General features: G+C 40.4%; 1 long non-coding RNA gene across 1 annotated transcript in view; it reads left to right on the top strand.

Moving 5' to 3' along the window:
• Positions 1–21,966, top strand: part of LOC139761885 (uncharacterized) — a 30,154-nt gene extending 8,188 nt beyond the window's left edge. The window contains exon 4 of the long non-coding RNA XR_011715632.1: positions 19,934–21,966. This is a non-coding gene — a long non-coding RNA (uncharacterized lncRNA). The remainder of the gene's footprint in view (positions 1–19,933) is intronic.
• The last annotated feature ends 804 nt before the right edge of the window (positions 21,967–22,770 follow it).

The following is a 22,770-nucleotide window of genomic DNA, read 5'->3' as shown; positions in this document are numbered from 1 at the left end:
TTGAAACTTTAATTGAAATAAAAGGTGACATGAAAACAAGTAAGTGTAGGATAAAAATATGTATTACAAGAGGATTACACAATTGAAAATACCAACAATGTATGCATTACAGGCATTATTCAGTTTAAATGATTCTACCAGTATAATATAATAACTGCAACCTGAAACCAATCTAATATTATGCTTTTATAGGAACTCGTAGCTAAACAGCCATTTTTAACACATAAGGAAATAAAGCTATAATATATTGAAGGTTTAAGTGAATCACCAAATTTAGATCGCTCTGCATAATATGATAATCAGAAATTACAGCCTGTTGATAACACTAGCAACATTTAGTATTAATGAATTTCAATGAATTTCCTATTACCAAAGGCATTCTACCATTCAAGGCTCCCACACTTGTTCATGAATGCTTTCACATATGCAATCCATTATAACATCACTACGGCATATTTCAATCACAAAGGTTCATAGATATAACCATTTACTACAGATTTTCACAATGAGCCAGCCATTCACATTCACATTACACATCCTATCATAGTGAGGAAATCCTTCAACAAGCATTGAGGCACTCCTAAAATTAAATCTACAAGACTGCAAACTTGCTTCTGAACAACTCTCTGTACCATCATCTGCTTGTTAAAATTTTTTAGGGATATTTCCACAAACTCATCAACAGCTCAAACACTTTAGTACATTAACTACTAAACTGACCCTCCCATTACATAGCCATCATTTCCCTGTTGCTGTAAGAAATGCAGTCTTGGAGCTGAGGGAGCTCCCAGAAAAGGGGATTTGGTGCAGTGAACCAGGGTATGTGAAACGTCTGGGGTAAAACATGGAAAGGTTTGTGGGGCCTGGATTTGGAAAGGGAGCTGTGGTTTTGGTGCATTAAACATGACAGCTAGAGACAGTGTGAACGAATGTGGCCTTTTTTTTTTTTCTTTTTTCCTGGCACTACCTTGCTGGAGGGGGGTGGGATACTATTTCATGTGAGGTGGGATGGCGATGGGAGTGAGAATTCAGCAAGTATGAATATTACATGTGTATATATATATGTGTCTCTGTATGTATACATTGAAATGTATATGTATGTATATGTGCGTTTATGTATCTATATGTGTATGTAGGTGGTTTGGGCCATTTCTTCGTCTGTTTTCCTTGCGCCACCTTGGTGATGGCCCAACCCACCCACATACACATGTATATACATACACGTCCACACACGCACATATACATACCTATACATCTCAACATATATATATATATATATATATATATATATATATATATATATATATATATATATATTAGGTACAGTAGGGTTGAGGGTCAAGTCAATTGGGAGGTGAATTTGAATGGAGTAAAACTGGAGGAAGTGAAGTGTTTTAGATATCTGGGAGTGGATCTGTCAGCGGATGGAACCATGGAAGCGGAAGTGGATCATAGGGTGGGGGAGGGGGCGAAAATTTTGGGAGCCTTGAAAAATGTGTGGAAGTCGAGAACATTATCTCGGAAAGCAAAAATGGGTATGTTTGAAGGAATAGTGGTTCCAACAATGTTGTATGGTTGCGAGGCGTGGGCTATGGATAGAGTTGTGCGCAGGAGGATGGAGGTGCTGGAAATGAGATGTTTGAGGACAATGTGTGGTGTGAGGTGGTTTGATCGAGTAAGTAACGTAAGGGTAAGAGAGATGTGTGGAAATAAAAAGAGCGTGGTTGAGAGAGCAGAAGAGGGTGTTTTGAAATGGTTTGGGCACATGGAGAGAATGAGTGAGGAAAGATTGACCAAGAGGATATATGTGTCGGAGGTGGAGGGAACGAGGAGAAGAGGGAGACCAAATTGGAGGTGGAAAGATGGAGTGAAAAGGATTTTGTGTGATCGGGGCCTGAACATGCAGGAGGGTGAAAGGAGGGCAAGGAATAGAGTGAATTGGAGCGATGTGGTATACAGGGGTTGACGTGCTGTCAGTGGATTGAATCAAGGCATGTGAAGCGTCCGGGGTGGGCCATGGAAAGCTGTGTAGGTATGTATATTTGCGTGTGTGGACGTGTGTATGTACATGTGTATGGGGTGGGTTGGGCCATTTCTTTCGTCTGTTTCCTTGCGCTACCTCGCAACCGCGGGAGACAGCGACGAGGTATAAAAAAAAAAAAAAAAAATATATATATATATATATATATATATATATATATATATATATATATATATATTATATATATATATATATATATATATATATATATATATACACACACACCGACACATACATATATACACATGTACATAATTCATACTGTCTGCCTTTATTCATTCCCGTTGCCACCCCGCCACACATGAAATAACAACCCCCTCCACCCACATGTGCGTGAGGTAGCGCTAGGAAAAGACAACAAAGGCCACATTCATTCACACTCAGTCTCTAGCTGTCATGTATAATGCACCGATACCACAGCTCCCTTTCCACATCCAGGCCCCACAAAACTTTCCATGGTTTACCCCAGATACTTCACATGCCCTGGTTCAATCCATTGACAGCACGTCCACCCCGGTATACCACATCATTCCAATGAACTCTATTCCTTGCACACCTTTCACGCTCCTGCATGTTCAGGCCCCGATCACTCAGAAACTTTTTCACTCCATCTTTCCACCTCCCACTTCTCCATGTTCCCTCCAACTCTGACACATATATCCTCTTTGTCAATCTTTCCTCACTCATTCTCTCCATGTGACCAAACCATTTCAAAACACCCTCTTCCACTCTCTCAACCACACTCTTTTTATTACCACACATTTCTCTTACCCTTTCATTACTTACTCGATCAAACACCTCACACCACATATTGTCCTCAAATATCTCATTTCCAGCACATCCACCCTCCTCTGCACAACTCTATATATAGCCCATGCCTCACAACCACATAACATTGTTGGAACCACTATTCCTTCAAACATACCCATTTTTGCTTTCCAAGATAATGTTCTCGACTTCCATACATTTTTCAACGCTCCCAGTTATATATATATATATATATATATATATATATATATATATATATATATATATATATATATATATATATATATGTGTGTGTGTGTGTGTGTGTATATATATATATATATATATATATATATATATATATATATATATATATATATATATATATATTGCAGTGGAATTTATTAAAAAAGGGGGTGACTGTATTGTTGACTGGTTGGTAAGGTTATCTAATGTATGTATGACTCATGGTGAGGTGCCTGAGGATTGGCGGAATGCGTGCATAGTGCCATTGTACAAAGGCAAAGGGGATAAGAGTGAGTGCTCAAATTACAGAGGTATAAGTTTGTTGAGTATTCCTGGTAAATTATTTGGGAGGGTATTGATTGAGAGGGTGAAGGCATGTACAGAGCATCAGATTGGGGAAGAGCAGTGTGGTTTCAGAAGTGGTAGAGGATGTGTGGATCAGGTGTTTGCTTTGAAGAATGTATGTGAGAAATACTTAGAAAAGCAAATAGATTTGTATGTAGCATTTATGGATCTGGAGAAGGCATATGATAGAGTTGATAGAGATGCTCTGTGGAAGGTATTGAGAATATATGGTGTGGGAGGCAAGTTGTTAGAAGCAGTGAAAAGTTTTTATCGAGGATGTAAGGCTTGTGTACGTGTAGGAAGAGAGGAAAGTGATTGGTTCTCAGTGAATGTAGGTTTGCGGCAGGGGTGTGTGATGTCTCCATGGTTGTTTAATTTGTTTATGGATGGGGTTGTTAGGGAGGTGAATGCAAGAGTTTTGGAAAGAGGGGCAAGTATGAAGTCTGTTGTGGATGAGAGAGCTTGGGAAGTGAGTCAGTTGTTGTTCGCTGATGATACAGCGCTGGTGGCTGATTCATGTGAGAAACTGCAGAAGCTGGTGACAGAGTTTGGTAAAGTGTGTGAAAGAAGAAAGTTAAGAGTAAATGTGAATAAGAGCAAGGTTATTAGGTACAGTAGGGTTGAGGGTCAAGTCAATTGGGAGGTTAGTTTGAATGGAGAAAAACTGGAGGAAGTAAAGTGTTTTAGATATCTGGGAGTGGATCTGGCAGTGGATGGAACCATGGAAGCGGAAGTGAATCATAGGGTGGGGGAGGGGGCGAAAATCCTGGGAGCCTTGAAGAATGTGTGGAAGTCGAGAACATTATCTCGGAAAGCAAAAATGGGTATGTTTGAAGGAGTAGTGGTTCCAACAATGTTGTATGGTTGCGAGGCGTGGGCTATGGATAGAGTTGTGCGCAGGAGGGTGGATGTGCTGGAAATGAGATGTTTGAGGACAATGTGTGGTGTGAGGTGGTTTGATCAAGTAAGTAATGTAAGGGTAAGAGAGATGTGTGGAAATAAAAAGAGCGTGGTTGAGAGAGCAGAAGAGGGTGTTTTGAAGTGGTTTGGGCACATGGAGAGAATGAGTGAGGAAAGATTGACCAAGAGGATATATGTGTCGGAGGTGGAGGGAACGAGAAGTGGGAGACCAAATTGGAGGTGGAAAGATGGAGTGAAAAAGATTTTATGTGATCGGGGCCTGAACATGCAGGAGGGTGAAAGGAGGGCAAGGAATAGAGTGAATTGGATCGATGTGGTATACCAGGGTTGACGTGCTGTCAGTGGGTTGAATCAGGGCATGTGAAGCGTCAGGGGTAAACCATGGAAAGCTGTGTAGGTATGTATATTTGCGTGTGTGGACGTATGTATATACATGTGTATGGGGGCGGGTTGGGCTGTTTCCAAGGTAGCAAGGAACCACCAAGGACACGAAAAAATTGCCTCATTCATTCATGCCCAGTTTCTAGCTGTCATGTGTAATGCACCAGAACCAAAACCACAGCCCCCTATCCTTAATCAAGCCCCATAGATCTTTCCATCTGTTTCCTTCAGCTACTCAATATGCCCTAACTCAGTATAATGACCAAATTGCCCCACATATAGCACATTGTTCCATTTCTCAGTCCCATGTACATTTATGTAGTCTCTTGCTCTAAACCTTTTTCACTCCTTCTTCCATCTCCAATTCAGTCTCCCCCATATTCTATGTCCCTTCCACATTTGACACATAAATCCTTTTTGCCAACCTTTCCTTACTCATTCTTTCCAGGAAGTCGGACCCATCCAACAGTAGGGGCCATAGGTCACAAAGTGTTGTAATTACCTGTAAGCACTTTATGGAGACGGAGTTTCATAGTCATTGGGACCCATCTCTTGAACTTTCTCTTCTATCAAACATCTTAATCTTTTTTACGTTGTCAGCATTGACCATGTACTCAGTCATTCTGTTCTATTCATCCATCACTCATACTACAAAAGTACTTCGCTACTTTTATTTTTTACCTAGTTTCTCCCATAATTTCATATTATGTCCTCTGGTTGCTCTATCCCTATATCTCTGGAAGAACTGTTAACTCTCCAGGTCATCAATATGTATTAAAAACTTGCACGTTGTGATCAGGTCACCCCTGACTCTTCTTTCTTCCAAGGTCGGCAAACTTAAAGCCTTTATAGCCTTTCCCTGTAACTTAGCTTTCTTAATGTCACAAAATTGTTGCCCTCTGTTATCTATGTTTGCATCTTTTGGTGCAGTGACCAAACTTGAGAAGTTTATTTTAGATTTTGGCCTTATGGAGGATGTAAACATCTTCCTAAACATTTCCTTATCCATATTTGTAAAACTTGTTCTGAATTCTGTAAAAAGACAGCTTGTCTCCTTTAATATTCCACTAATGTGGGACTCTGGTAACAGGTTGGGTATAGTGTTGCCTCCCAAGCTATTCTCACACACAATATCCCCAAGATTAAGTCCTGCTAGACAATAATCATATTGAGGCCTTTACATTTCCTTGGGTTGAATTTCATCAGCCACATATCAGACCAACTTTGGAGTCTTTTTAGGTTCCCTTCTTAACTGAGGCAATCCTCCTTGATTTTCACTTTCTTCATGACTTTTGCATCATCTTGAAACATATTCAGGTAGGAGTCCATACCTTCAGGCAAGTAATTCACAGTGATCAAAAAGAGTAACAGTCTAAAAACTGAACCCTAGGGCACTCCACTGGTGACCTTTCCCAAATGGAGAAGACTCCTCTGACGTGTCTCTTGTTCATTTCTACTTTAATTCCAGCTTTTTAATCAGCCTCCCATGTGGTACTGTGTCAAGATTTAAATAATCTATCCAGTCTTCCCTTTTGTCTAATACAGAGATGACTCTGTCATAGAAATCTGGGAGGTTCGTTACATATGACCTTTCCATAATTCTGGGTTACCTCTCACTTACGTAATTTCTCCTTCGTAGCAAGTCATCCATTTACTGTCCAATTAACTTTTCATGTACCTTACTGACTATACTCATCTTCCTGGTCTTCTTTCTTAAAGATGACGTGTGCCCTTTTCGACACCCCCAGGCATTTTGCCTTTCTGTAGCAACATGAACAGTATTTCATGAGATTTTTTATTGTATCTACATATTTCCAACCCATGATGAAATGTCATTGGAATCACTAACTTTGTATGGATCAAAATCTTTAAGCATTCTGTTAAAAGTCTTTTGTAGATATCTCAATATTTTGTAAAGCTTCCTCCCCATTCCAGTATCTTCCATTGCTAAAATACTTTTGAACTTGTTACTCAATTCTTCACATATTCTTACATCATGTGCATCTATATTTCCCTCTGAATTCCTTTATCTGATTAGCTACTCTTTGATTACATATTTATGTATTTATGGAAAAGTTTTGGATTTTTACCTGCATCTACCACAATAATGTTTGCGAAATGGCTCTGTTTTTCCGTTTTTATTTTGCTTTACACATTCCTTGCATCAGCTGGCTTGCTGGAAATGTTTCTTGCATTCGCCACTAGACATCACAAAACTCCTTTGATATTTGACATTTCAAAAACATTCTTCCCCCTCTTTCTTCTGTATTTGAGGCTGGAGTTATGTATGTTGCCTTTCCATTGTAAATTACACAGAACTTTTCACCTCAGTGCTATGGTTTCTGACTACTGAACTCCATTTCCCATACCACTATACCATACAAATTAAGTTTTGCGTAGTTTTCATGATAACATACTAAGTCTTGTCTCACTCTGCACTTTTAACTTCCTCATTTACACTTTGAACTTCCTCGTTTACCACACAATCAAACATAAGCTGTACAGGATCACTTTTTCAAGTATTTTATGAAATTTTTCAGTACTAATATTAATCCACATAAAGGTAAGATAAAGTAATGAGGTAGAGTCAGTCCCTCTCATCCTAAAATGGTCACCAACATGCTCTTATAGGAAATTTGCCTGTACACACTCAAGGAACTTGTGTCTTCAAGATTCCCTGTCACCATAAGAATTCAAATCCCACCGGTCTGTTTCCATATAACAAAACCCTCATTATTAATATAATAACATCTCTAAGAAGCGTATGTTTTACTGCTTCGTGCACCATCCTGATTGTTCCTTCATTGTTGTCATTGTATATTTGTTGTAGATCGTTACAATTCTTTGGAGGATTTATATAATTGCCACCATTATGCACTTCTTTCCTACAGTTACCCTTCCCATCATGTATTGTGTGAGCGGGTAATCTATTAGTTTCCTGAAACTTCAGGATATATCTTAATTAGAGAGCCCAACTCACTTGCCCTTTGTCTTCTTCCCTCCTTACTGCCAAATACCCTTATAAGATCCTTAAATTCCAGCTCTTCACCTTGTACTACTAATCCATCAGCATTTGTATAAAATAGTTTCTTTCTACCACTACAATTGCTTAGTATTCCTGACCTCTTTACATCACTGGCTGAGGCAGTCTGTCCTTTTGCCTCATTTGACGTCTTCTGTTTTTGGCCTTCTAGCTGTACTGTTCCTTATTTTTTCCCCCTCTTTTTCCTTTGCCTATCATGCTTGATGAATCCTCTACTGAATTTCACATTGTTTTGAAATTTTTATCCTGTCTCAGGTATATGACTCCAAATCATATGTGACCATAATTTGTCATCCCTTTATGTCTTGATTAAAACCAACAATTTTTCTTTCCTTTAACACAGGTAATTTTATTGTCTCTGTTAACCCTTGAATGAGCTTTTCTTCCTCCCACTTTCCTTTTTATTTTTTTATGTTCTTCAGACCAAAAATATTTACCAAAGATTTATGTCTCTCAAGCTCCTGGTTGACTAATCTTTCTAATTTAGGTGCCACTCACCTTGTCCATTAGTATTGGTTAATCAATATCTCCCTCTGCCTTTCTCTATAATCCCTTTTTTGTTAATAAGCACTAAATCTGTATACTCTGCACTTTTCTGAAATACCCATCAATCAGACCATAAGTTTTGCTAATTGTTGTCTCAAACTATATAATATTCTATCTCTAGCTTACCTCAGTGCCTTGTGCACCTCATTTGCAGTGGCTTCATGTTGTGATATTGTGTGTGCATCTCTGTTCAGAAAAGGCCAAGTAATAGAGTATTAAGTGGGCATGAAGGGTTTTGGGATAAGCTGAAACAGAGTTTGCTTTATGGTAGTGATGGATGATGTCCAGAACATAAGCAGAAGAGTGGGACTCTTGTTTGTCTGGCTGTGTGGTTTCTGATGTGGGTATGTCTGAGTTAGAAGGTCGGTTGTTTTAGTGGGCATATGTTTTGTTCGTGTTATATTTTCAAGGGGTGGAGGATCTGTCAGTGGAGGTTACTGAAGTGTGAGGCAATGGTAAGCTTTTTCTTTATACCTGGGGGTTGGTAGTTAGTTATACAGTGATTTGGGTGGGAGGGGCCTAGAGTGCTATTGCATAGACCTGAGAGAGAAGCACATTAAGAGGATACTGTAATGGGAGGAGCTTTGTTTCATTCTGATGAAATTGAGTGTTAGTGGTTGTTAGGCAGCTAGTGATTGTTCAGAGTGCACAAAACTGTGTAGTTTGTAGCTTTCTAAGATTTGGTTATGAGAGGGTGGAAGACGAGGCAGGGAAGGCATGGTTTCATGTGGAACATATGAATTGTTCATCTAGTATATATGTATGCATAGTGCCATTGTACAAATGCAAAGGGGATAAGGGTGAGTGTTCAAATTACAAAGGTATAAGTTTGTTGCGTATTCCTGGGAAATCATATGGGAGGGTATTGATTGAGAGGGTGAAGGCATGTACAGAACATCAGATTGGGGAAGAGCAGTGTGGCTTCAGAAGTGGTAGAGGATGTGTGGATCAGGTGTTTGCTTTGAAGAATGTATGTGAGAAATACTTAGAAAAACAAATGGATTTGTATGTAGCATATCTGGAGAAGGTATATGATAGAGTTGATAGAGATGCTCTGTGGAAGGTATTAAGAGTTGATAGAGATGCTCTGTGGAAGGTATTGAGAATATATGGTGTGGGAGGCAAGTTGTTAGAAGCAGTGAAAAGTTTTTATCGAGGATGTAAGGCATGTGTACGTGTAGGAAGAGAGGAAAGTGATTGGTTCTCAGTGAATGTAGGTTTGCGGCAGGGGTGTGTGATGTCTCCATGGTTGTTTAATTTGTTTATGGATGGGGTTGTTAGGGAGGTGAATGCAAGAGTTTTGGAAAGAGGGGCAAGTATGCAGTCTGTTGTGGATGAGAGAGCTTGGGAAGTGAGTCAGTTGTTGTTCGCTGATGATTTAGCGCTGGTGGCTGATTCATGTGAGAAACTGCAGAAGCTGGTGACTGAGTTTGGTAAAGCGTGTGAAAGAAGAAAGTTGAGAGTAAATGTGAATAAGAGCAAGGTTATTAGATACAGTAGGGTTGAGGGTCAGGTCAACTGGGAGGTAAGATTGAATGGAGAAAAACTGGAGGAAGTGAAGTGTTTTAGATATCTGGGAATGGATTTGGCAGTGGATGGAACCATGGAGGCGGAAGTGAATCATAGGGTGGGGGAGGGGGCGAAAATTCTGGGAGCCTTGAAGAATGTGTGTAAGTTGAGAACATTATCTCGGAAAGCAAAAATGGGTATGTTTGAAGGAATAGTGGTTCCATCAATGTTGAATGGTTGCGAGGCGTGGGCTATGGATAGAGTTGTGCGCAGGAGGGTGGATGTGCTGGAAATGAGATGTTTGAGGACAATACGTGGTGTGAGGTGGTTTGATCAAGTAAGTAATAATAGGGTAAGAGAGATGTGTGGTAATAAAAAGAGTGTGGTTGAGAGCACAGAAAAGGGCATTTTGAAATGGTTTGGTCACTTGGAGAGAATGAGTGAGGAAAGATTGACCAAGGGGATATATGTGTCAGAGGTGGAGGGAACGAGAAGTGGGAGACCAAATTGGATGTGGAAAGATGGAGTGAAAAAGATTTTGAGTGATCGGGGCCTGAACATGCAGGAGGGTGAAAGGCGTGCAAGGAATAGAGTGAATTGGAACAATGTGGTATACCGGGGTCAACGTGCTGTCAATGGATTGAACCAGGGCTTTTGAAGCGTCTGGGGTAAACCATGGAAAGTTCTGTGGGGCCTGGATGTGGAAAGGGAGCTGTGGTCTCAGTGCATTATTACATGACAGCATGTGTGAAGAGTGTGAGCGAATGGGGCCTTTGATGTTTTTTCCTAGCGCTACCTCGCACACATGAGGGGGGAGGGAGTTGTTATTTCATGTGTGGCGAGGTGGCGATGGGAATGAATAAAGGCAGACAGTATGAATTATGTACATGTGTATATATGTATATGTCTGTGTGTGTATATATATGTATACATTAAGATGTATAGGTATGTATATTTGCGTGTGTGGACGTGTATGTATATACATGTGTATGTGGGTGGGTTGGGCCATTCTTTCGTCTGTTTCCTTGCGCTACCTTGCTAACGCGGGAGACAGCAACAAAGCAAAATAAATAAATATATATGTATATATATATATATATATATATATATATATATATATATATATATATATATATATATATTTTTTTTTTTTTTTTTTTTTTTTTTTTTTTTTTGCCGCTGTCTCCCGCGTTTGCGAGGTAGCGCAAGGAAACAGACGAAAGAAATGGCCCAACCCACCCCCATACACATGTATATACATACATCCACACACGCAAATATACATACCTACACAGCTTTCCATGGTTTACCCCAGACGCTTCACATGCCTTGATTCAATCCACTGACAGCACGTCAACCCCGGTATACAACATCGCTCCAATTCACTCTATTCCTTGCCCTCCTTTCACCCTCCTGCATGTTCAGGCCCCGATCACACAAAATCTTTTTCACTCCATCTTTCCACCTCCAATTTGGTCTCCCTCTTCTCCTCGTTCCCTCCACCTCCGACACATATATTCTCTTGGTCAATCTTTCCTCACTCATTCTCTCCATGTGCCCGAACCATTTCAAAACACCCTCTTCTGCTCTCTCAACCACGCTCTTTTTATTTCCACACATCTCTCTTACCCTTACGTTACTTACTCGATCAAACCACCTCACACCACATATTGTCCTCAAACATCTCATTTCCAGCACATCCATCCTCCTCCGCACAACTCTATCCATAGCCCACGCCTCGCAACCGTACAGCATTGTTGGAACCACTATTCCTTCAAACATACCCATTTTTGCTTTCCGAGATAATGTTCTCAACTTCCACACATTCTTCAAGGCTCCCAGAATTTTCGCCCCCTCCCCCACCCTATGATCCACTTCCGCTTCCATGGTTCCATCCGCTGCCAGATCCACTCCTAGATATCTAAAACACTTCACTTCCTCCAGTTTTTCTCCATTCAAACTCACCTCCCAATTGACTTGACCCTCAACCCTACTGTACCTATATATATATATATATATATATATATATATATATATATATATATATATATATATATATATCTTCCGCAAAGCTTTTACTACGTCTTCTCTGTTTACCAAATCATTTTCCCTAACCCTCGCACTTTGCACACCACCTCGACCAAAACACCCTATATCTGCCACTCTATCATCAAACACATTCAACAAACCTTCAAAATACTCACTCCATCTCCTTCTCACATCACCACTACTTGTTATCACCTCCCCATTTGCGCCCTTCACTGAAGTTCCCATTTGCTCCCTTGTCTTACGCACTTTATTTACCTCCTTCCAGAACATCTTTTTATTCTCCCTAAAATTTAATGATACTCTCTCACTCCAACTCTCATTTGCCCTTTTTTTCACCTCCTGCACCTTTCTCTTGACCTCCTGTCTCTTTCTTTTATACGTCTCCCACTCAATTTCCTTTTTTCCCAGCAAAAATCGTCCAAATGCCTCTCTCTTCTCTTTCACTAATACTCTTACTTCTTCATCCCACCACTCACTACAGCAGGTTTGGATGGTATTGCAGTGGAATTTATTAAAAAAGGGGGTGACTGTATTGTTGACTGGTTGGTAAGGTTATTTAATGTATGTATGACTCATGGTGAGGTGCCTGAGGATTGGCGGAATGCGTGCATAGTGCCATTGTACAAAGGCAAAGGGGATAAGAGTGAGTGCTCAAACTACAGAGGTATAAGTTTGTTGAGTATTCCTGGCAAATTATATGGGAGGGTATTGATTGAGAGGGTGAAGGCATGTACAGAGCATCAGATTGGGGAAGAGCAGTGTGGTTTCAGAAGTGGTAGAGGATGTGTGGATCAGGTGTTTGCTTTGAAGAATGTATGTGAGAAATACTTAGAAAAGCAAATGGATTTGTATGTAGCATTTATGGATCTGGAGAAGGCATATGATAGAGTTGATAGAGATGCTCTGTGGAAGGTATTAAGAATATATGGTGTGGGAGGCAAGTTGTTAGAAGCAGTGAAAAGTTTTTATCGAGGATGTAAGGCATGTGTACGTGTAGGAAGAGAGGAAAGTGATTGGTTCTCAGTGAATGTAGGTTTGCGGCAGGGGTGTGTGATGTCTCCATGGTTGTTTAATTTGTTTATGGATGGGGTTGTTAGGGAGGTGAATGCAAGAGTTTTGGAAAGAGGGGCAAGTATGAAGTCTGTTGGGGATGAGAGAGCTTGGGAAGTGAGTCAGTTGTTGTTCGCTGATGATACAGCGCTGGTGGCTGATTCATGTGAGAAACTGCAGAAGCTGGTGACTGAGTTTGGTAAAGTGTGTGAAAGAAGAAAGTTAAGAGTAAATGTGAATAAGAGCAAGGTTATTAGGTAGAGTAGGGTTGAGGGTCAAGTCAATTGGGAGGTGAGTTTGAATGGAGAAAAACTGGAGGAAGTAAAGTGTTTTAGATATCTGGGAGTGGATCTGGCAGCGGATGGAACCATGGAAGCGGAAGTGGATCATAGGGTGGGGGAGGGGGCGAAAATTCTGGGAGCCTTGAAGAATGTGTGGAAGTCGAGAACATTATCTCGGAAAGCAAAAATGGGTATGTTTGAAGGAATAGTGGTTCCAACAATGTTGTATGGTTGCGAGGCGTGGACTATGGATAGAGTTGTGCGCAGGAGGATGGATGTGCTGGAAATGAGATGTTTGAGGACAATGTGTGGTGTGAGGTGGTTTGATCGAGTAAGTAACGTCAGGGTAAGAGAGATGTGTGGAAATAAAAAGAGCGTGGTTGAGAGAGCAGAAGAGGGTGTTTTGAAATGGTTTGGTCACATGGAGAGAATGAGTGAGGAAAGATTGACCAAGAGGATATATGTGTCGGAGGTGGAGGGAACGAGGAGAAGAGGGAGACCAAATTGGAGGTGGAAAGATGGAGTGAAAAAGATTTTGTGTGATCGGGGCCTGAACATGCAGGAGGGTGAAAGGAGGGCAAGGAATAGAGTGAATTGGAGCGATGTGGTATACCGGGGTTGACGTGCTGTCAGTGGATTGAATCAAGGCATGTGAAGCGTCTGGGGTAAACCATGGAAAGCTGTGTAGGTATGTATATTTGCGTGTGTGGACGTATGTATATACATGTGTATGGGGGTGGGTTGGGCCATTTCTTTCGTCTGTTTCCTTGCGCTACCTCGCAAACGCGGGAGACAGCGACAAAGCAAAAAAATATATATATATATATATATATATATATATATATATATATATATATATATATATATAATACTTAATCACTGTTTCCCTCATCAGTGAGATAGCACCAGGAAACAGATGAAGAATGGCCCATCCATTCATATACACAAATGTACATAAAGGCTCATACATGCACATATACATACACATACACAGACATATACATATATACACATGTTTATTTTCATTCTTGCTTGCTTTTATCTATTCCTGTCACTACCACACCACACAGGAAATAGCATCGCTACCCCCCACTTCAGCAAGGTAGCACCAGGAAAAGCATACAAAAAAAGGCCACATTCGTTCACACTCAGTCCTAACTGTTATGTGGGGCCTGGATGTTCTGGTTTTGGTGCATTACACATGACAGCTAGAGACAGTGTAACCCAATGTGGCCTTTTTTTTGTGTTTTCCTCGTTGACAAGGGGTGGCAATGCTGTTTCCTGGATGGCGGGGTGGCACCGGGATTGGATGAAGGCAAGCAAGTATGAATACATGTAATGTATATGGCTGTGTATGCATATGTATATGTTGATATGGTTGTGTATGTATATATATGGATGAATGGATCTTTCTTCATCTCTTTCCTGGCGCTACCTTACTAACGTGGGAAATGGCAATCAAGTATAATAAATAAATGTATATATTTTTATTTAGTATTATACTTGATTGCCATTTCCCATGTCAGTAAGGTAGCACCAGGAAACAGACGAAGAATGGCCCATCCACTCATATATACATATATATACATAAACGCCCATACACGCACTTATACATTCATATACATATCAACATATATATATATATACATACATACATACACAGATGTATACATATATACACATGTACATATTCATACTTGCTTGCCTTCACCCATTCCTGTTGCTACCCTGTCCCACAGGAAACAGAATCACTACTCCATGATTAAGTGAGGTAGTGCCAGGAAAACAGACAAAAAAGGCCACATGTATTCACACTCAGTCTCTAGCTGTACTGTGTCATGCTCCGAAAACCACAGCTCCCTATTCACATTCAGGTACCACAGGCCTTTCCATGGTTTACCCAAGACATACACCCCAAGCATCTCCTTGCTTCAGCTTGTAATGCTTAGAAAGTCTTCCTACAGCATTCAACCTAAATAACTAATTGTGAAAAAAATTTTGGTGTCACCCTATTGCTTAATGTTCCTTTAGAAAAAATAATGTAGTCTTCAGCAATAATGTCTTATCAGAAATTCTGTGACTTCAGTCCAATGACAGCACATCGACCCCAGTTTACCACATTGTTTCAATCACTCTGTTCCTTAAACGCCTCTCACTCTCCTGTATGTTTAGGCCCTGATCATTCAAAATCTTTTTCACTCTATCCTTCCACCACCAATTTGATCCACTTCTCATTCCCTCCACCTCTGATTCATATATCCTTTTTGTCAATCTTTCCTCACTCATCCTCTCCATATGACCAAACCATTTCAACACACCCTCTTCTGCTCTCTCACCCATGCTCTTTTTATTTCCACACATCTCCCTTACCTTTTCATTACCCGATCAAACCACCTCACACCACATATTGTCCTCAAACATTTATTTACAACACATCCACCCTCCTCCTTACAACCCTATCCATAGCCCATGCCTCGCAACCATATTATGTTGTTGGAACTACTATTCCTTCATACATACCCATTTTTGCTCTCTGAGATAACGTTCTCTCCTTCCACACATTCTTCATCGCTCCCAAAAATGTTGCCCCCTACCCCACTCTATGACTCACTTCCACTTCCATGGTTCCATTCGCTGCTAAGTCCACTCCCAGATATCTAAAACACTTCACTTCTTCCAATTTTTCTTCATTCAAACTTACATCCCAGTTAACTTGTCCCTCAACCCTACAGAACCTAATAACCTTGTTCTTATTCAATTTTCTCTCAACTTTCTCCTTTCACACACTTTTCCAAACACAGTCACCAACTTATGCAGTTTCTCCCATGAATCAGCCACCAGAGCTGTATCATTGGCGAACAACTGACTCACTTCCCAAGCCCTCATCCCCAACACGCTGCATACTTGCCCCTCTCTCTCCAAAACTCTTGCATTTACCTTACCTAACCACCCCATCCATAAACAAATTAAACAACCATGGAGACATGACACACCTCTGCCATAAACCAACCTTCACTGGGAACCAATCACTCTCTCCCTTCTTACTTGTATACATGCCGTAAATCCTTGGTAAAAACTTTTCACTGCATCTAGCAGCTTACCTCCTACACCATATACTCTTAAGACCTCCCACAAAGCATCTCTATCAGCACTATCATGTGCCTTTTCCAGATTCATAAATGCTATACATAAAGCCATCTATTTTCTAAGTACTTCTCACACTCTCTTCACAGCAAACACTTGACCCACACATCCTCTACCTCTTCTGAAACCACACTGCTCTTCAACAATCTAGTACTCTGTACATGCCTTTCACTCTCTCAATCAATACCCTCCTATAAAATTTCCCAGGAATACTCAGGTCTTATGCCTCTGTAGTTTGAACACTCACCTTTATCCCCTTTACCTTTGTACAATGGTACTATGCATGCACCTTCCTTTTGACCTCCTGCCACTTTCTTTTATACATCCAGTCATTTGCACTCCTTCATTATACCATCCAAATGCCTCTCTTTTCTCTTTCACTAACAACTTTACTTCATCCTGCCACTCACTACCCTTTCTAATCTTCCCACCTCCCACCTTTCTCATGCCACTTGCATCTTTTGCACATGCCATCATTGCTTCCCTAAATACATCCTATTCCTCTGTATTCCCTGCATGTAGTAGAAGGCGACTAAAAGGGGTGGAACTTTCCTTCTTGTTTCAATTTCTCAAAGAGGGAAGAGGAGGAGCCTGACAGGTAGTGATTGCCCTCCCTGAAGGCTAAGGCTGGGGTGTTTACATGTGTGTAGATGTAAACAAGATGAAAAGCTTTGTAGGAGAGACAGGTAGTAATTTTAAGGAATGAGAACTAGATGTTCTTGCTCTGAGTGAAACAAATCTCAATGGTAAAGGGGAAGAATGGTTTGGATGTCTAAGGAGTAAAGTCAGGGATTGGTGAAAGGACAAGAACTAAAAAATAGTAAATGGTAAATTTAAGGAAGTAAATTTTAGAGTGATGTGGATAAAACTCAAAGTGGATGGCAAGAGATGGGTAATTATTGGTGCTTATGCACCTTGACATGAGAAGAAAGATCAAGAGAGGCAAGTGGGATTAGCCGAGTGAGAGCGTCAGCAGTTTTGATGTCAGAGTCTGGGTATTAGTGATTGGTAATTTAAATGCAAAAATAAGTAAGGTGGTAGTTGAGGGTATAATTAGGACGTGGGGTTTTCTTAGTTAAGAATGAAAATGGTAAAGAGCTTTGGAGTAGTGTAATGAAAAATGACTGGTGATTGGGAACACGTGGTTTAAAAAGAGGGATATACACAAATATACATATGTGAGTAGGATAGATGGTTAGCGGGCATTATTGGATTACATATTAATTGATAGGCATATAAAAGAGACTTTTGGATGTAAATGTGCTGAGAAGGTTAGTCAGTGGGATGTCTGATCACTATCTTGTGGAAGTGCGGGTGAAGATATGTAGAGGTTTTCGAAAAAAGAGGAAACAGTGTCAGTTAGAGAGGTGAAAGCAAGTGAGCTTGGAAAGGACACCTGTGTAAAGAAATACTAGGAGAGATTGAGTGTATAATGGCAAAGGTAAGAGTAAGTAAAAAGAAGGGGAGTGGGTGAGAAATAGGAGGTATTTAAGGAAGCAGTGTTGGCATGTGTAAGAGATGCATGAGGCATGCAAAAGGTCGGAGGTGGGCAGAGGGTCATGAGGTCTGATAAAGAAGTAAAGTTGCTAGTGAAAGAAAGAAGAGAGTGTTTGGGCAGTACTTACATGGAAAAAGTGCAAATGATTGGGAGATATACAAAAGAAAGTGGCTGGAGGTCAAGAGGAAGGTGCTTCGGTTGAAGGTAAATAATGTGCAAAAAATGAGAACAAATGGAAATGTAGGTGAAGGGGGCAAAAAGGAAAGTGATAACAGGTAGTGATGAAGTGAATATTCTGAAGGACTGTTATATGCATTTAATGATAGAGTGGCAGATATAGGATATTTTCATTGGGATGGTATGCAAAGTTTGAGATTCATGGAAAATGGTTTGGTGAAGAGAGGAGAGGTGGTAAAAGCTTTGCACAAAATGAAATCCAGCAAGGTGGCTGGAGCTGATGGTATTGCTGTTGAATTGGTGATATAAGTTCCTCAGTTGACAAGTCACAGTAAGATAGATCAACAAAGTTTGAGCACATGTGACGATGCTTGAGTGATGTGGTATCTTACTCAAAAATTACTGTGTGCATCTCCACACCATCACTGTCCTGGGTCCCACCAGGCTTGACCATAAGTGGCCCTCGGCTGCCTCCTACATATGCCAGTCAAATAAGTCCACTTTTTGCTCCTAAGACATCTATTTCCTTACCTTCCTTGGGATAGCACTACTATCGCCACTAGCTTTATGCTAAGAGGCCATATCTATGGGCACAAAGTGAAAAGTTGGTCATAGTTATCAAAAGTTTATGATACAATAAGAACACTTATGAAATTCCTCAGTCAGCAGGAGTCACAGTGAGATAGAACAAGACAGCCAGAGCATGGGCAGTGATGTTTGGATGATGTGGTTATCTCACCCACACATAATTGTGTGCATCTTCATGCCATCACTATGATGAATCCCAACAGACTTGGCTAGGAGTAGCTCCTAGTCACAGCCAAAGCACAGGCAACAATGCTTGGATGAAGCAGTTTTCTCATTTGTGCATCTTCATGCCACCACTATGCTGGATCCTGCCAGGCTTGGCTATATAAAACCCCATGTGTGTGGCATGAGTATCACCATGTTTATAGCAATCAAGTAAGTTCACTTTTTGCTCTGAGGACATCATGTTCCTTTTCCCTCCTTGGGGTAGCACAACTTGCATCACTAGCTTCATGCTTAGAGGCTAGGTCCAGGGTACAGTATAACAGATCAGTTAGTTATAAAACGTTTGTAATGCAATGAGATCACTTAGGGAATTCTTCAGTAGGTGAGAATTACAATAAGATAGAATAACAGCCAGAGTGCAGGCAGTTATGCTTGGATGATGTGGTTATCCCATACGCACATAGCCATGGACATCATGCCATCACTGTGCTGTATCTCACCAGGCCAGACTAGAAGTATTTACCATTCACCACAATATGTGGCCTACAGGCAAAAAAACATACCAAGGATACTCAGAACTTTATGCTGCAGTTGGTAAAGTGGTATTAATTATCTTAAGGGTGGGTACTCGAAACCTTGGGTGAAATCATGTTAGGAAAAGGCAAAGGACCTCTCTTCATTATCAAGCAAATGGATGAGTTCCTAAAGTGGAAGACAGCATGGTTTTAGGGAAAAGGATTATGTGAAGCAAACGTCTTAGGTTTCTGTGAGAGTGAGCTGTGTGTTAGGCTAATGGGAGGGTGGGTGGACTGTTTGAATATGGACTGCCAGAAAGAATTTGACTGTGCACTAAAAGGGATGATTAAAAAGCTGGAGTACTAGGTAGGAATAAAGATTATATAAGTAGAAGGGAACAATGGATGCACATCAGAAAATTTTTCTTAAAATGGGTCAAGGTTGCCCTGCATATCAGAAAATCTTTCTCAAAATGTGTCAAGGTTACCGACAGAGTACCACAAGTTCTGTTCTAGGGTCATTACCACTCCTAACCTACATATATGATGTATCAAAAGGTATGGACTCCTAAGTGGAAATGTTTTTCTGGGAAAAAGGTCTTAATATGATTATCCTCTTTCAGGAATGTGAGCATGTAAAAGACTTGGGAGCTGACACTGTCCCTAAATATGATTATCCTCTTTCAGGAATGTGAGCGTGTAAAAGACTTGAGAGTTGACACTGTCCCTTACCTGTCTCCAGGGACACATCTCAGAAGAATAATTCAGCAGTTCAACAGCCCTATCAGCAAATTTTGGAACAGCATTCAGGTTGATGGATGATGAATTACTTGGCAAGCAGCTGCCCTCAAATATGATGCCAAAACAAGAAAATCCTTAGCTGTGGTTACCACATCTAAATAAGTACGAACAGCCAAAAGAAAAGGTTCGGAGGAGAGCAACAATGATATACAAGAAAAGGGAGTTGTTCAGAGGAGAGCAGCAATGACAGATACCAGAAAAGAGAATTAAGTTACAGAGAGGAGAGACGTGCAAGCCTCGAGTAATATGAAATGTTGCATGGTAGCATGAGTGGATGGTATTGCAAGTGAATTTCTGGAGAAAGGAGGTGACTGTGTTACTGTTTGGTTAGTTAGTATTTTCATTGTACATAGGGATCACAGTGAGGTGCCTTATGATTGGCAACATGCATACTTAACACCATTGTATAAAAGCAAAGGGTTGAAAGGTGTGTGTTCAAATTAATTACAGAGGTATAAGTTTGTTGAGTGCACTTGGTAAGTTTTATGGAAGAGTGCCAATTGAGAAGACAGGGGAGAAACAATTTAGTTTCAGGAATGGTAAAGGATGTGTGGATCAGTTGTTTCTTTTGAAGAATGTGTAAAAAGTACTTAGAGAAATTTTTAGAGGGATTGGTTTGTGGCATTTATGAATCAAGAAAATTTAGTATAGTGTTGATTGAGATTTTATCTGTGGAAGGTGGTACAGATATACAGTGTGGGAAAAACGCTATTTGAAGCATGTGTTTAAGTAGATGGGGAGGAGGGGGTGTGTGATGTCACCATAGAATGTTTGATCTGTTCATGGATGAAGTAGTGAGGGAGGTCAGTGCAAGGGTCTTGGGAAGAGAGACAGGTATGCAGTTTGTTCAGGAGAAGTCAGTTGTTGGTTGCTTACTGACAACATGGTACTGGTGACTGACTTGATCAGACTGAGAAACTGTTGAGGGTGGTGTTTCTAAGTTTGGGATAGTTTGTATAAGGAGAAAGTAAGTGTGAATAAGAGCAACGTTAATAGGTTTAGAAGTGTAAAGAGACTGGTTAGTTGGGATATGAGCTTGAATGAAGCCAACTTGGAGAAAGTAAAACGAGATAAGGTGGATGGTTGGGTTCATGGTTCTGGGAAAATTGAGAAATGTGTGGACTGAGGTCTTCATCCAGAAGGGCAAGAATGGGTATGTTTAAAGATACAGTATTCCCCATGGTGTTGTACAGATGCAAGGCATGGGTTATAAATAATGCATGAAAGGTCAATGGGCAGGAAATGAAATGTTTGAGGATAGAATTTGATGTTGATTCCGAAGGTAATAAAAGGGCAAGAGCAAGGTGTGGAAATAATGAGTATGGTTAAGAGGGCTGAAAAGGGTGTGAATACATGGAGAGAATGTTTGAGGAATGGTTGACAAAAAAGGATATGTCAGAAGTGGATGGGACGCGAAGGATGAGGAGACAAGACGAGTGAAGAAAGGATGGGATGAAAAAGATTTGTACTACTTAGGGCATGAACATGCCAGAAGGTAAAAAGATATGTACGAGACTGAGTGATGTGGTATACTGCAGTATCACATGTTGGACTAAACTAATGCATATGAAGAAGCTGTGGGAAACCATGGAAAGGTTTATGGGGCTTGGACGTGCACAGGGGGCTGAGGTTTCGGTTCATTACACATGATAGTTAGAGAATGGATGTGAGTGAATGAGGACTTTTCCTCCTCTGTTCCTGGCATTAACCTGATGTGAAAAAAATACATTATGTAATCCGAAATATTTAACACAGGGTCTAATCATATTTATATTCATTTAGTATAATTAATGGCCTGTTTCCCTGCATTTGCAAGGTAATGCCAGGAAACAAGACCCATCCACTACTGGCGCATAGTTATATAGAATGCTTAAGCATTGGGGTCAGAAGCAAGCAGCACTGGTGTTCACTAGTTACAGAGAGACTATTGCCCCGGCCACCCCCTTGAGGGAGTTCCAGTTGGGAACAGGCATCAGAGATATAGATAGAATATGCATGATGAAGGCGAGCGAGTATGAGTATGTACATGTGTATATATGTATGTATATGTACATATACGTGCATGTATGTATATATATACATGTGTATTTATGTATGTGTATGTACATATACATGCATGTTTGTATATATATGTACATACATGCACGTATATGTACATACACATACATATATACACATGTACATATCCATACTCGCTCGCCTTCATCATGCATATTCTATCTATCTATATCTCTGATGCCTGTTCCCAACTGGAACTCCCTCAAGGGGGTGGCCGGGGCAATAGTCTCTCTGTAACTAGTGAACACCGGTGCTGCTTGCTTCTGACCCCAATGGCTAAGCATTTTATATAACCATGTGCCAGTAGTATAAACTCATTAATTCTTGCAAATGAAAATATGCAGTTTCAATTCTGCTTATAGCATTACCACCCATGATACATCAGTCATGAGTCTCCTCCTCAAAGTGCACAGAAGCCCTTAGTCTTGAATATACTGAAACGTAATTTTCTAAAAATGCTGATGTCAGATCTATAATGTATCACCATTACTTAATGAAGGGCTGAAATTCCCAGTTACATCTAACCTTGAAAACATAAGTTGAATAAATAGCACAGGCTTAATGTAAACTCCCATATTCAAAACAGCATTTATACATATTTGACCTATAACTTTTTGACCCAAAATTAATCAACAGTTACTACAGCAATAGCAGTGGGTATTTAT

Source organism: Panulirus ornatus, chromosome 42 (genome assembly GCF_036320965.1).
Source record: "Panulirus ornatus isolate Po-2019 chromosome 42, ASM3632096v1, whole genome shotgun sequence".
Classification (NCBI taxonomy): domain Eukaryota; kingdom Metazoa; phylum Arthropoda; class Malacostraca; order Decapoda; family Palinuridae; genus Panulirus; species Panulirus ornatus.
This window is presented reverse-complemented; position numbering and strand designations above follow the sequence as displayed.